This window comes from Microcebus murinus, chromosome 11 (assembly GCF_040939455.1).
Source record: "Microcebus murinus isolate Inina chromosome 11, M.murinus_Inina_mat1.0, whole genome shotgun sequence".
NCBI classification, from domain to species: Eukaryota; Metazoa; Chordata; class Mammalia; order Primates; family Cheirogaleidae; genus Microcebus; species Microcebus murinus.
This window is the reverse complement of record NC_134114.1, coordinates 54,281,257-54,296,972: the sequence shown is the minus strand read 5'-3', so window position 1 is coordinate 54,296,972 and position 15,716 is coordinate 54,281,257. Positions and strand designations below refer to the sequence as shown.

General features: G+C 36.8%; 1 pseudogene; it reads left to right on the top strand.

Annotated features, from left to right (window-relative positions):
* The first annotated feature begins 7,297 nt into the window (after positions 1–7,297).
* On the top strand, positions 7,298–14,313 carry LOC105881974 (ADP/ATP translocase 2 pseudogene; annotated as a pseudogene).
* The last annotated feature ends 1,403 nt before the right edge of the window (positions 14,314–15,716 follow it).

Genomic DNA, 15,716 nt, shown 5'->3' with positions numbered 1-15,716 from the left:
AAAACGCTGAAAGGGCAGTTTGGTCTATACTTCCCTAGATAAAATCCTTACATACTGAATTGAGGACCTGTAAGATTATTCTATATGCTGTCCTGTTTTTGACTACCTTCATTCAATTCCTTCAATAAAATTATTTTTTTTCAACTTAAAAATAAAAGTTAACACATTCAGATAAAAAATTAGCTTTGTTAAAGCAGAAGTTTGGTTTTGCCTTCTTTGGGCATGAGAATTTTTACTCTAACTGACAGTAGGGTATATCCAGTTTAGGTATGTATTATTTGACGCTCCCTACATGGATTATTTAACCTGGACTTCACGGAACCAACAAAAGCTTTATTGAAACAACAGAGACCAAACTCTACAATTTAATCAGTGGTTTTTACAGTGCTGGGCTGGCTCATAAGAACCACCTGAGAAACATTTTTAAAAAACAGATCTTGGCCGGGCGCGGTGGCTCACGCCTGTAATCCTAGCACTCTGGGAGGCCGAGGCGGGCGGAGTGCTCAAGGTCAGGAGTTCAAAACCAGCCTGAGCGAGACCCCGTCTCTACCATAAAAATAGAAAGAAATTAATTGGCCAACTAATATATATAACATAAAAATTAGCCGGGCATGGTGGCTCGTGCCTGTAGTCCCAGCAACTCGGGAGGCTGAGGCAGGAGAATCGCTTGAGCCCAGGAGTTTGAGGTTGCTGTGAGCTAGGCTGACGCCACGGCACTCACTCTAGCCTAGGCAAGAAAGCAAGACTCTGTCTCAAAAAAAAAAAAAAAAAACAGATCTTAAGGCCCTATTCTCTGTATTAAGATTTCTTAGATGAGGGGTGAGGACTGGATTTTTTACAAACTCCTCCAGATGATCCAGACATACAAGAAGGATTGGACACACATAAAAAAAAGCACTAAAGACTATGCATTAGGTTCTAGTATCCAATTCTCAGTCCTCCACACTGCATAGCTAATAACTATTAACACAGAATTTCCAGACTATATGAAACAGAACACAATTTCTTTGAAACATTAATAATAAACAAAATGAGCAAACAAAAATAAGATTCTAGATTCAAAACATTTTGAAAAACACTAAATTTATTCAAAAGTTATATTTCTTAAAGTAATTTTTATTCTGCCTCTACTGTGCTGTAATGTCTCCTTTCTAGAGCCCCTCGTCTGGTCACAGATCACTCTTACTCTTGGTTCATGCCCATGTTCATGCACAGTCGTTCAGGACCAAATCTTCACCACTGATCAGCATGAAAGCTTCCCTTCTCTCCAGTTTGCTCTGCAGTATTTTTATTATAGCTGTGAAGGTCTCTCTCTCTCTCTCTCTCTCTCTCTCTCTCTCTCTCTCTCCCTCTCTCTCCCTCTCTCTCCCTCTCTCTCCCTCTCTCTCTCCCTCCCCTCTCTCTTTCCCTCTCTCTCTCTCTCTCTCTCTCTCTCTCTTTGTCTCTCTCTCTCTCTCTCTCTCTCTCTCTCTCTCTCTCTCTCTCTCTCTCTGGCACACATTCTTTCTGCAGGTATCAGCATTCTTGTGTTCCAAGAGGGAAGGTGAAAAGGGACCCTCCATTTGAGCTTCTTCATAACACTTCCTGTCTGACACCAACAAACAACCTCAGGAAACCCCAGGATATTAGTTTTCATGCTTCATTGTACAGGTAAAACTAAATATTGTTATGGGTGAAACTGAAAAAGGTTACAGATACAAGAACTTGTTCCCCAGCAACCACAATCTCTAAGGTCATGAGGGAACTTAAAGGAATACAAGAGGGGACAGAGCCTATTTATCCGGCTGGGAGGATGCTAGAAGATTTTTTTTTAGACAGATGATGCCCTTCACGTAATGGGGATCAGTCAATGTCCTTGTCAGAAATAATTGTTCACCTGGATTTTATAATCTTCAAATATTACAGCAAGTTCTAGTCCTCTCCCAATTCAATGCCTCCTCTGTCCTCATGGCAATCCAACAGACAAAGGGAAATCAGGAGAAGTTTCCTTGCAATTTTGTCTTGACCAGAGGTCTTTACATTTCTTTGACACTGAAAATAGGTGGTTACTATATATATGGAAAACATATATTCTTTGCATGTCCCAATCCATATTCTACCTCAGAAAGACCTACAAATAGTCTAATGTAAAGAATGAGAAGAGAAGGAAAAAAAAAAAAAAGCACCCAGAAAAACCATCACATAATTATATAGCCACTTAAAACCAGGCTGCCCTGAGGAAGTAATGTCAGATAACAAGAGGGAGCAAATCTGAAAGAGTTCTACCTCTCATTTCTGCTTTAATATTAGACTTCTGTATGACTTGTATTAGTGCTATTAGTGCTCTGTGTGATTGACTCATAATTACATATCTCCCGCAGGGACAACAGAGCTAAGCCAAAATCAAGGCCTGCGAGGTCTGGGTCACACAAGTGTGAGAGGATAGATTGGCCGAGGTGGCATTGCCATGGTGATTACACTTGAAACTGTCCCTCCAAGGGTGGCTCCACAATGGATAGTACCAGACCATGAACAAACTCCACCAGAGACAAAGGGAACTGACATTTGAGTTATAACTGCTAAAGACAGATGAAGACGCAAAGAGAAGACAGGAGCTATTATTCTTCTCTGGCCCCTGTGAGTATTAACGTATTATCCCCAGGGTCTCCCCACTCTCCAAAGTGGACCTTGCTGCCAACTAATAGTTAGCTAATGGAATTGGAGGTGCTTCTGTAGTAAAATGTTTCTGTATTTCTGTTCCCCTGAACTCTATTCCTTGTTACAATATTTTAGAAGTGGTTATCCCAGAGAGCTTTGACAACAATGAAGGTCTGCAGGTTCTCCCCACCTACTCCTACTCTCTGCCCCCTTTATCTTTCGCAAGCATTATCCCCAATGAATCTCCTGCACATCTAACTCCATCTTGGTGACTGCGTCTCACAGAACCCAAACTGATACAAAGTTTGCTAAAGACATGCTTTTATTCCTCATTTGTTTCTTATTGTTCCCTAACCCAGTATTGGCACAATCAAGGACCAAGTTGTCAATTCCAGTAGTAAATGGACTGGTAGCCACCAAAAAGCGAGGTTCACGTTGTCAAGAATATGCAATTAGCCAGTAGCTAACAGCGGTTAAGCCAGGAAGCTGGGTGGCTTCATTGACTGAATGAATTCAACTTTTGTCAAGGAAGTCAAAGATGTAACTCCTGCTCCAGTCCTGCATAGAGTGTCCTGGTATATAAAGTAGAAATATGGCAGTGCAGATGATGCTCCTTTAAATTTCTGGCCGTGATAATGTGCTGGGACTCCTATTGTAGGGAGTAGAGTGGACCCATAGCCCTAGCTGCATCCCTCTGGATGCATCACCACATCTGTACAAAAGCCATGCTTCCCCAAGACTGCCCCAAATCTCGATTGTGCATGGCTGGGGCACTAGTGCAGGCCCATTCCTACAGGATGGTAGACTCCTCTAACAGGTGACCTGGGCTGGAGAACTCTCCATCAATCTGCTTGACACATTCTTAGAACTGCACTGCCATCTGAGACTCTTCCTACTGAATCCTCCTTCCTCCTCTCTTTCACAGGTATCAGATCCACATGAAGGTCTGCAGATTCTCCCCACCTACTCCTACTCTCTGCCCACTTTATCTTTCACAAGCATTGTCCCCAATAAATCTCCTGCACATCTAATTCCATCTTGGTGACTGTGTCTCACAGAACCCAAACTGATACAGAGTTTACAGGTAATAGTCAAGATTTCTATATTGATTTTAACTCCTTCAAAGTCTTTTCCTATACATAATCTTATTTGATCCATCTAATTATTTGTAAGGTTTTCTTGAGATCTTCACAAATATACAAGTCTTTTCTTCCTTAAATGAATAATCATATTCTACAAGTATCTGTAACCTCATACTGCTAAATAAGAATAAGCTGTATTGTTCATTCAACCATGCGACAAATATTGAGATGCATCCATCTCTGTTCTGAACAGTTTTTTTGTGTTTTTTTTTTAATGATCAATTTTTTAAATCACAACTGTGAGAAGAGAGACACAGGAAAAGACCAAGGTGTTATTGGGGTGGGGGTAGCCTGGGGAATCTAACCTTGGTAAATGGTTTACAGAGAGTTCCCTAAGACCCGTCACTGAAGCTTGGTTTAGAAGGATGAGTGGACATCATCTGGTTAAGGGTGGTTGAGACTGGGGGCAGAGTAGTGCCATTGAGTAGACAGAGACAGGAAAAAGCCCTTAGACAGGAAGCAACTGAGAACATGCAGAGAATTGAAAAGAACTCAGTGTGTCTTGGAAGTAAACAGCAAATGAAAGGACGCACCAGATAAAGCTGGTAAGGCAGACAGAGGTAGTGCTTCTAGGCCAAAGGAATTTCTAAGATCTTGCTTCTGTATCCCTCCAAAAGAATTATGAAAAGCTATGTATCCATTCATCCACTGAGACATTATCATTTCACACCTAAATTCTCTCATTTTAAATTTGAATACATAGTTGCAAAGGATCTGATTTCTGGGATATCATAAATACTGACTTTTTTAAATAATAGAAAACATAAATAAAAATAATGGAATACAATATCCAAGAAATATCTAAATACCAAAGCTATTGATACCCAAACCATCCATTGAAAAAATATATTATGAACAAGCTCATCTTCAATGCCCAGAAATTTTACATCATTTTTCTCCTATAACTTATTCTTTTATCCCTCTTTTCCTATTTTCATTCCATATTTCCCCTGTAAAATATTTTTATATTTGAAAAGCTTTTACTGCTCACCTTTTATCCTTCTCTGCAGCAAAATACATGTGTATAAATTCATGAACTCATAAGATTCTTAAGGGTAAAATTTTTCCTTCTGGACTGAGTTATTACTATAATTATTAGTATATAGTTTATCAAAAACAATATAAATATATTTTAATTTTTAAACATAAAAAGAAAGACTTAGAAATTCTTTCCTTAATGGGATGGATGAGGATTTTTTATTTCATTTATGTTTTGGTGGATGAATATTCTTTATTGCTATAATGAGACTGACTTTAGTATCAATTCTAATGTTTTTGTAAGCTCTAAGAATCTTTGTTCACATATAAAAATAGATATAACTGGAGCAAAATTTGCTATAGATATGTCATTCAACTCTTTGAATATCTTCCACATTACATGCCAAAAACCACACAGTGGCACATTTTCAAATATTATTTTTGTGATCCATCAGCTGACAACTCAATTACGTCTTCCTCAATTTTGTTGAAAACAAAGAAATGGAAATCATCCTGAATTGTGAAGAGATATGCTACCATCATTAGAGACATCAATTTCTCAATTTCTGGGAAATATATCAAAAAGTCTTTTCCAAGATTGATCAAAAGACTACTAATTATACCTTTCAGTCTTTCATTTAGAGGCATCTTCTTTAACCTAATATGCTCAGAATAGTATATTAGGTTAAAGAAGATTGTTTAAATTAACAAAATATTGTTAATTATATTCAACATTGTTAATACATTTTCAATATGTTGAGTTAAATCTTCAGCTTGAACTTTTCAAAAATGTATTAACAAAGCAATATTGAAAATACTCATCACATAAATCTAATTAGGAAGGCCATTCTTCATTGTCAAACAAAATAGCCAATCAGAATTCTGACTTCATCTTTTTATTTCAAATAATCCTGGGAAAGCCTCTCCCATCTGAATTCTAATTATAGATACATAGGTAGATAAGAAATGAAGTCCTACCTGAGTTTGTCATCTGGATATAAGAGAGACATGGACAACCTCTGCTTCAGGAACAAATATGGCTTTTGGTGTGGTTCTTACTAACTTCTGAAAAGGAATTATACACACTGTCCTGTGAAAGTTTAAATATTTATTGAAGGCTTATAGAGGCCAGGTATGGTAGCTTATTCCTATAATCCTAGGACTCTGGGAGGCCGAGGCAGGAGGATTTCTTAAGCTCAGAAGTTCAAGACCAGCCTAAGTAAGAGTGAGACCCCATTTCTACTAAAAATAGAAACAATTACGGAGAGATAGTGGGGCACATCTGTAGTCCCAGCTACTTGGGAGGCTGAGGCAGGAGGCTAGCTTAAGCCCAGGAGTTTTAGGTTGCAGTGAGCTACGATGACACCATTGCATTCTAGCCTGAACAACAGAGCAAAACTGTGTCTCAAAAAGAAAAAAAAGAAGGAAAAGAAAAGAAAACTTATAAAACTAGGTAATTGCATTAAAATTTTAAATTTTTATTATTATTGACATCTGTTTATATTCAATTAGAATTGTTTAATGATTAGACTGATGGCATAGTTACAGTGTATGAACAAATGGAAAATCTGTTTAGACTCAATTTTCAAAGGTCAAAAAGGAAAATGGACAAGAGTGAATACGAGTAGCCACCAATGGCTACATGAAAAATACTGTGGTCGATTCTTGTATGGTGGCCAAGAAGAAAGAGATTGTTTTTCATCACCCAGTCCAATGTAATGCACCCACAAAACACAAGTGGCATTCACATAGCACTATGTCAGCATTATGTACAAAATAAGCCATGCATTATCCATGTTTTAGCAGAACTTATATTTTTACATAGTCTTACCCATTTGAAATTTAAAAGCAAAAGAAGAGATACAAAATTACAATTCATCAAAAGACAAAAGAGGTACCTATGAAATGGTGTACGCAAAATAGCCTTCAAAAATCTTGATCTGAGCCTTGAAGGACAGGTTAAACAAAAAGCATTGCAGGAACCAGCCTGAGTAAGAGTGAGACCCCATCTCTACTGACAAAATAGAAAGAAATTAGCTGAACAACTAAAAATATATAGAAAAAATTAGCCAGGCATGGTGGCACATGCCTGTAGTCCCGGTTACTCGGGAGGCTAAGGCAGGAGGATTGCTTGAGCCCAGGAGTTTGAGGTTGCTGTGAGCAAGGCTGATGCCACAGCACTCCAACCCAGGCAACAGAGTGAGACTCTTGTTTCAAAAAAAACAGACAAGCAAAAAGAGTATTGCAGGTAGAGGGAACAGTGTAAGAAAGCCTTAAAGGTGTTTCAAGGGTCAGCAAAGAAATCAACCAGGTTGGCATAGTGGCTTTGAATTAGGGAACAATGTAAGAAAATGTTCAAATTTTAAAGAGCCTGAAATGAACCTATTCTTAGGCTTGATCTTAGGCAATGGAGAGCCACAAAAGCCTGCTACACAGAGGACAGATAAAAAGAATACACAATGTCTAATGTTCTGTAAATGGGGAAGTTTAAGGAGAGACTAGAGACTACTAAAAAGTTATTGCAATAAGCCACATGTCAGATGGTGGCGATTGTGAATTTGGGTGATGTAGCCAGAAAAGCAGTAAACTTTAACTTGATTTCTAGTACTAGCTCCGCACTAACTGGCTTCATGATCGTGGACAAGTCACTAAATCTCCTTGGACCTTTATTTTCTCCACTCCAAGGATCCCTTGGGGTTACGAAAAGCATCTTGGTAACACTAGCAAGACAGCATGAATGAACCAAATTGGTTGGAAGTCTGTTCCTTTCCACTCTAGCTTCAACCAAACTGAATTTGCTTTTGTTTTATTTTTGTCATTATTTTCAATTTGGGGACATCGGTACAACATTTGTCAAAAAGTTTCTGCTACTTAAAAAGTTTTGAAAAAACTGAACTATAGGAGCTTCCTTCAAAAACATAAAATTCTAAGAGTCTATGGAGGAGAGCAGTTTTACAAGAGAATACGTGCTAGGAGTTGGTAACTGATTGAGTAGAGAAGAGAAGAGTGAAGAGTGTTCGCGAAGATTGGATAACGGGAAGACATGAAGCATATATGAATGTAAGGAACAGAAGCCAGTTCCTGGGAGAAAACATTGATTCTTTCCCCTAAAGTGAGAGTGAAGGGATAAACTACATAGTATGGAAGTTTGCATTTTCTCCTCCTTGTTTTTCTAATCCTCTCAAAGTATGTATCCCCTATTATCTGCAGCATCCAAAAAGAGAGTAATTCTATTCCAAACATAATATAAAATATCATATATTATTACTTTCATCGTTATTTAGAAAAGGAATCAATATGATCCCTGATTAAGAATACAATTTTTAAAATACATTTTTAAAATATGTACTTAAGCAAAATGCTTTTGCTTCAGTGATACTGATAGGTGCAGTAAACCTTTAGGGCTGAAATTACAAGCTTCAATTTTCTATTTCCCACATGTAAAATAAGCCAAAATCTCAAGAAATTTTTTCTCCAAAGGGACTTTTTTTTTAACATAAAGGAAATGTTAATTTGATATATCCTCTTTTGAAATGTTACCTTTGTCCTAGATTTTCATACTAAATTTTGGATGGTATATTCAAGAATGCTTTGAACAAATGAAACTATAACCCTTCCATGTGTAAAGTCAGCATATATTTTAAATTTTCTTTCACAATTACACTATCACATGCAACTGGGAACAAAAGCTACAGGGAACAGAGTGTAATGGATCGTGATAACTATTTTAGAACAGCTTGAACCTGCTTGTAGCCTACAAGAAGGCTATGTGAGCTGAATTCAGAAGTGCTAAAAATGGATTTTACTGCAAGCTGCAGTTACAGGGGCAAATATGCTTTTTTATAACTTACAACAATAGAAAGGCTCTCAAATAAAAGGATTCATGCCAATGAAAATATGTGTTATCTTCCATGTCCTTCCATTTTGTGCATTTCTTCCTAATACAAAGCACACACATAAATACACACAGAATGGTTTCTAAATTACTAATACATTTTGTTTCAATTGCTTGCCACTAATGCAAAAAATAGCATTTTTCTATCATTACTGATGTTATGGTTCTTGTCTCTTGTGAATGGAATTATTACTACTACAGCAAATCAATTGGATTTTAATGTTTTGAGGCAAAAGAGAGGTCAAAAGAGTGAGTTTTTGATTTATTGTCTCCATGTTCCAAATGTACCATACTTACGTTTGAAATAACTGTATTAACCACAGAAAGGAGAAGGAAAGGAAAGAAATGTACCACAGTTTCATTCTATTCTAGCTTTGAATATCCTTAAGGTATATTGCTCTTGTCCTAGCTTCTCGGCAGTAACCCTCATTGAGTACAGGGCCACTTTGGTTCAAATTAAAATGTTCAAGCTGTACTCACCATCAGCAGGTTCTTAATTAACAGAAACCTCCCACATCCTGGAAAATCATGTCCCTTCAGTATGACCAGGACGATACCCTTCAATTCCTTGCTGAGGGATTATAAGCTAATGTATGTGGGGAAGATGATGGACCAGGATATTTGACATTTGATAATGCTGTTCTGCCACTAATGTCAGCCCACTCACCCCTCACCTGGGAACCAGGCATGATCAAATGGAATCCTTTATCACGAGAGAATGCCACTGTTGAATGGCTCCTTCATTGTTCGAGAACCATGACAGACAGATATTTAGTTGCCCATCAAGCACATTAGTTCATAGAAAAAAAAAACAAAAACAAAAACTTCATTAATCCCATTTCTTCTAGTCTAAGTCCTCCCGAGCACAAACTTCATACTCCCTTTTTTTCTGCACTGTCACACTCCAAACCATTTCTGATAGAAAGACACAAGCAAGGATTTAATGGTGCAGAACAAGCAAGTCAGCCCTCTCTGCAGTGTACTCCATAGCAATGAGAATGTGCTTCCCATGACTCACAATGAATCAGATGGAGAAGAAAAAATAACAGTACAAAACTGCAGCTTCAAAAATAAATGACAATGTGTGACCTGGAGAAAGGAGACTGCACTACTGATCATGGTCACCCAACAGCTGGTTGTCCTGCCTGCTGCATTCTCTAAGGGATAGATAGAAAGGAGAGCAGGCTTTTCTTCCAGAGGAAATCAAAGCAATCTGTTGTTTATACGCACTCACAAAATAAATCATTTACCTCTGTTCTTCCAAGCTACATGTTGTATCAAATTCAGTGGAATATGTCAAGACCTCCTCTTTGCGTTTACATTTTTAACTGCCCCAATTTCCTGCCCTTTATATGAAAGCTTAACATATATATACACATACACACATATATTTTATATACATATATATATGAAGACTCATACAGAATGAGGGCTCAAAATACAAATTATATTTTTTCAGAATATTCAGAATATATATATATATATATATATATATATATATATATCAGAAATACTGAAAAGGGGAACTTCTCTGGGTTATACCTACTTTGTCCTTTTTTATGATTTCTAATTGAAATACAGGGTGTCTCTCATTAGGAATAGCTAGCAAATTTCCTCTATCTACTTGCTACTGGAATTTTCCTCCTTCCATCCTCCCCTCTCCCTCAGTCCTGTGCTCCCACTGCTGTCTGGATGCTCATCCCCTTCCTCATTCCCACCACTCAACATTCCGTGCCCCACTCTTGACTTCACCCCACTGCTAGTGAGTTGTGAAACCTATGGTAGAGGACAACCTGTCAAGGGAAGAGAAGGGAGATCAGGGCAAGGAAAACTTCTCTGAAAGGCTCAAAATACAAATTTATTTTAGCTACTTTTCTTGTCCACTTAAGTTTAAGCCTGAGAGTCATAGCTGTTGCCTTCTCAACGTGGCAAGAAATACCTACTTTAAACCAACAGCCAACACAATAACTTACAGTAAAGTGATAAGACATTCCCAGTAAAAATAAGGATCAAAACAAGTAAATACATTATATCAATTCTTCTGTTAAATTCAATTTTAAAAATTGAAAAATAGAGATAAAAATAAGCACTTTGCTACAAATAAGGACACAAGATCATCATTTATAGTCTATATAAGAATCAACTGAAAATCTCTTAAATTAATTTTTTAAACTTCAAGAAAATAATCAGATACAAGATAAATATATATTTTCAAAGTCTTGCCTATATAGCACCTGTGATCAAAAAGAAGAAATGGGAGAAAATCAAGTTCATGCAAAGCAACAGTATAAAGCATAAGATATCTATCAATAAACCTAACCAAAATGTGTGTGATTAATATGAAGAAAACTATGGAATATTGCAAGGGAATAAAATATTTACATTACATTATATTTACCTTATATTTACATCTCTTCTTATGAGATGTCACATATAAAGATGAATAGATCAAATACTACTGAGGTAATAAAAGGCAAAATCTATTGAAAGCAATGAATAATGGGAATTATTAATACTTAGCTGTTTTAATTAATGATCACTTACTATATTTTGAGGATTATTTAAGATGTTTTGTATCTTTTACATTTTATTTCATCTTTCCAACAAACCTATCATATATTACTATCCACATTTTACAGATAATATATGTCAGAGTACAAAACCTGATCTTTTATCCACTTTGATATGTTAACTTTGTTAAAATGTCTGGATTTCTACCCCTAAAGCATATAACTTCAACAAAACACCTGAATAAATTCTATGGAATTTATTAACAGGATAAAATTAAAATTATAAAAGGTGCAAAGTGGGAAAAAAAGCTTGCAAGAGCAATGCCACAAAGAATTAACAGAGAAGACACTAGTATACACAAATTTTAGATATTTGATCAAGGAAGCATCACAAACTAATGGGAAAAAGCTTTGATTTCTTTTTTCCCCAGGAGAAAAAAGTTACAAATTTATTTTAGCATATATACATAGGAACTCTCAAAATGAAGATTCCACATTGATTATATTTTAAATGATGTTGAGAAAATTGGCTATTTTGGAAAAACAAATTGGCCTTTGCTTAACATCACACATTAAATTAAGTTCTGGAAGATTTAAAGAACTAATTTTAAAAAACACATCATCATCATCATTATCATAAACTGGAAGAAACTATAAAAAGATAGACTGAGAATAAAAGCAAAAAAATTACAAAGAAAAAGCTTAACAAATTTAACTACATAACAAAATTTCAAATTTCTATATTATATGAATAAAATATTAAGATAAAAGTGAAGGAAATATTTGCAATGTATATGACAAAGAGTTCATATATTAATACGTAAAGAAGTTCCACGAATCAATTTTTGAAAAGACAAACATCCAAAAAGAAATACAAAGAATATGAATAGGCAACTTATAAAAGCATTACTCAAGCCGGGCGCGGTGGCTCATGCCTGTAATCCTAGCACTCTGGGAGGCTGAGGTGGGCGGATTGCTCGAGGTCAGGAGTTCAAAACCAGCCTGAGCAAGAGCAAGACCCCGTCTCTACTATAAATAGAAAGAAATTAATTGGCCAACTAATATATATATAAAATTAGCCGGGCATGGTGGTGCATGCCTGTAGTCCCAGCTACTTGGGAGGCTGAGGTAGAAGGATTGCTTGAGCCCAGGAGTTTGAGGTTGCTGTGAGCTAGGCTGATGCCATGGCATTCACTCTAGCCTGGTCAACAAGCAAGACTCTGTCTCAAAAAAAAAAAAAAAAAAAAAAAAAAAAAAAAGCATTACTCATATATTTTATTTCTGTTTATGTTAGAAATAGATATCAGTTATGGTAAATTATGTTTTACTAGTAATTAGATTATATCATTTATTTTTTTAAATTCACTAGAACAAATTTTTATAATATCCTCATATTTTTAATGTCTATAGGATCTAAAGTGATATCTTATTCTTAATTCCTGATTATTGGTAATTTGTAGCTTTTCTCTTTTGTCTGAGTCAAACTTTCTTGCACAGAACCAACTTTTGTTTATGTTGATCCTATTATATGTTTGTTCTATAGCTCATTATTTTCTGCCTGTCTTTATTATTTCTTTTTTCCCCTTTCTTTGGTTTTAATTTGCTGTTCTTTTCCAACTTCTTAAGATGGATGCTCAGATCACTGATTTTCACTCCTTCTTATTTCCTGACATATGCATTAGGTGTTACAAACTTCCCTCTAAGCAAGGCTGCATCCTTAAACTTATAAAGTAATTACAGTGATTTGCTTATTCATGAAGTGAAAGTCAGTTAACTAGGCAAATTAATTTTTACAGTAATGATAATGGAAAGATAGTGACAAAGGAGATAACTTTTGGTTAAAGATAAAAAATGGCTAGAGTAGATACTGACCATAAATGAGCAAGCATTTCAGGAAACTTAAATAAGAAAATAATGAGAAAATTTTTCCTAAATGTGAATCAGATTTTGTCTTAATTTCCCCCTTAGGGAAAGTAGTCTCACAACAGATGTTCCATCCTCTTTTAAAGAAACCAGTGTTCATTTCTCCCAAAGCATTGAGATTACCATATACAGTAATCTAATCATATACCTAGTGGTAGCAGGGATTGAAAGAATAACAGTTATAAATCATTGAACAGAGGGAGGAGTATTCCTACTAATACCCTATAAATTTTTACTGGAATCAATGAAGTACAGAGGAAAAGAGAAGGAAATCCACCCTGAGCCCCAGAGTCAAAGCCAGTCTCTGGCCCAGTCCCATCCTGCAGTTGCCTGCCTCATCTTTCCTTTCAACATGACAGATACCACCTGTGTCCTTCACCAAAGTCTCTAAGACCACAGTAGTGCCCATCAGGCAGGTCATGCAGCTGCTGCCCGTGCAGCATGCAAGCAAGCAACTCACTGCAGTTATGCAACACAAAGGCATTATAGATTGCGTGGGTCATATCCCTAAGGAGCACGGAGTCCTGTCCCTCTGGCATGGTAACCAAACCAATGTCATCAGATATGTCCCCACCCCGGCTATCATTACCCTCAAAGATAAATACAAGCAATCTTCCTGGGTGGTGTGGACAAGAGGACCCAGGTTGAATGCTACTTTGCACAGAATCTGGCATCAGGTAATGTCGCTGGGGCCACCCCCTCATGCTTTGTGTACCCTCTTGATTTTGCAGCTAGCTTGATTTTGTACCTGTCTAGCAGCAGACATGGGTCAGGCTGGAGCTGAAAGGGAATTGAGAGGCCTCTGTGACTGCCTGGTTAAGACCTACAAATCTGGTGGGATTAAGGGCTTGTATCAAGGCTTTAACGTGTCTGTGCTGGGTACTGTCATCTACTGAGCTGCCTACTTGGGTATCTATGACACTACAAAGGAAATTCTTCCAGATTCCAAGAAGACTCACATCTTCCTCCGCTGGATGATCACACAGTCCATCACTGCCATTGCTGGGTTGACTTCCTATCCATTTGACACTGTTTGCTGCTACTTGATGATGTATTCAGAGTGGAAAGGAACTGATATCATACACAAGCACGCTTGACTGCTGCAGGAAGATCACTCATGAAGAAGGAGGCAAAGCCTTTTTTAGGGGTGCATGGTCCAGTGTTCTCAGAGGCATGGGTGTGCTTTTGTGTTTGTCTTATAGATGAAATCAAGAAGTACACATATTAATAAATTATTTCCTAGCTTCTTTTTCTCCCCACTGTGAACAGGCACATTGATATAACATATCTTGAGCCTTCTTTGACGGACTCTTGGCTGTCTGTTTATCAACGGCAACTATTAATATTTACTGGTTGAAAATCAGAAGCAATAATATTAAATTACCAGTTTTCTCTTAAAGCCATTTCCATGATGATGAGGATGATGAGGGTGATGGGACTCAATTATATTTTTTATTTCAGTCACTCCTCAGAAGTGACAAATTTGAAGAAATATAGATATCGAAAGAAAGAAAGAAAGAAACAAAGAAAGAAAGAAAAAGAAAGAAACAAAGGAAGAAGGAAGGAAAGAAAAGAAAGTCCATAATAACAGAAAGAAGTTCAAATCTACCAGTAAATCTGTCTACTGGCTGGAAAAGAGCTGTCAAAACACACACACACAAAGAGCTCCCAGAAAAAGAAAAATAGTAAACTTGGCACTCGTACCTTCCAAGAGTTCACTCTGTTCTCTCTTGTTGTCTGGTAATGGAGTACCCCAAGGCCCAGCTCAGTCCTTCTCTTTTCTTCTTGATCCACATACACATTCCTGCCCTTGAGCTCATCCAGTCTCATGGCTTTAAATCTCAGCTTCCAAATGTATATCACACCCAGACTCCTCTCCCAAACTCCAGAATTGTACATAAGCAGTTGTAATAGACATGTCAAATTTAGAATGTATAAAACTGAACTCCTCATATCCTCCTCTAATAACTTGCTCTATCTGTAGCCTTTTTCATCCTGGTTAATGGAAACACTATTTTTTCTTTTTATTTTGAAATAATTTAGGCTCACAGATAAGTTGCAAAATTAGTACATTGTTCCTGTGAATCTTTCACCTATTTCCCCCCAAAATAACATCTTACATAAGCATAGTACAATTATAAAAACGAGGAAACTGACATTGGTACAATCTTACTAACTAAACTACGTACCTTACTTGATTTCGCCAGTTTTTATCTGCATTTTTCCCGTGATGTGTATATTTCTATGAAATATTGTCACATGTTTACGTTTTTGTAACCAGCAGTAGATACGGTCAGTAAATAGAGTTATTCCATTACCCCAAAGAAATTCCCTCATTTCCTCTCCTCTCCAACTCTAGCCCCTGGCAACCGCTGATCCATTCCCCATCACCATAATTGTATCATATCAAGAATGTTATATGAATGGAATCATATAGTAGGTAACCTTCTGATATTGGCTTTTTTCAGTCAGCCTAATATCCTTGACATTCATCCAAGTTGTTACATGTTCTTTTTCTGTCGTCTGAGTAGTATTTGTTTATATAAATAGACCACAGATTATTTATTCATTTGTAGAAAGATATTTGTGTAGTTTCCAGTTTGGGCCTATTACAAATAAAGCTGCTATGGA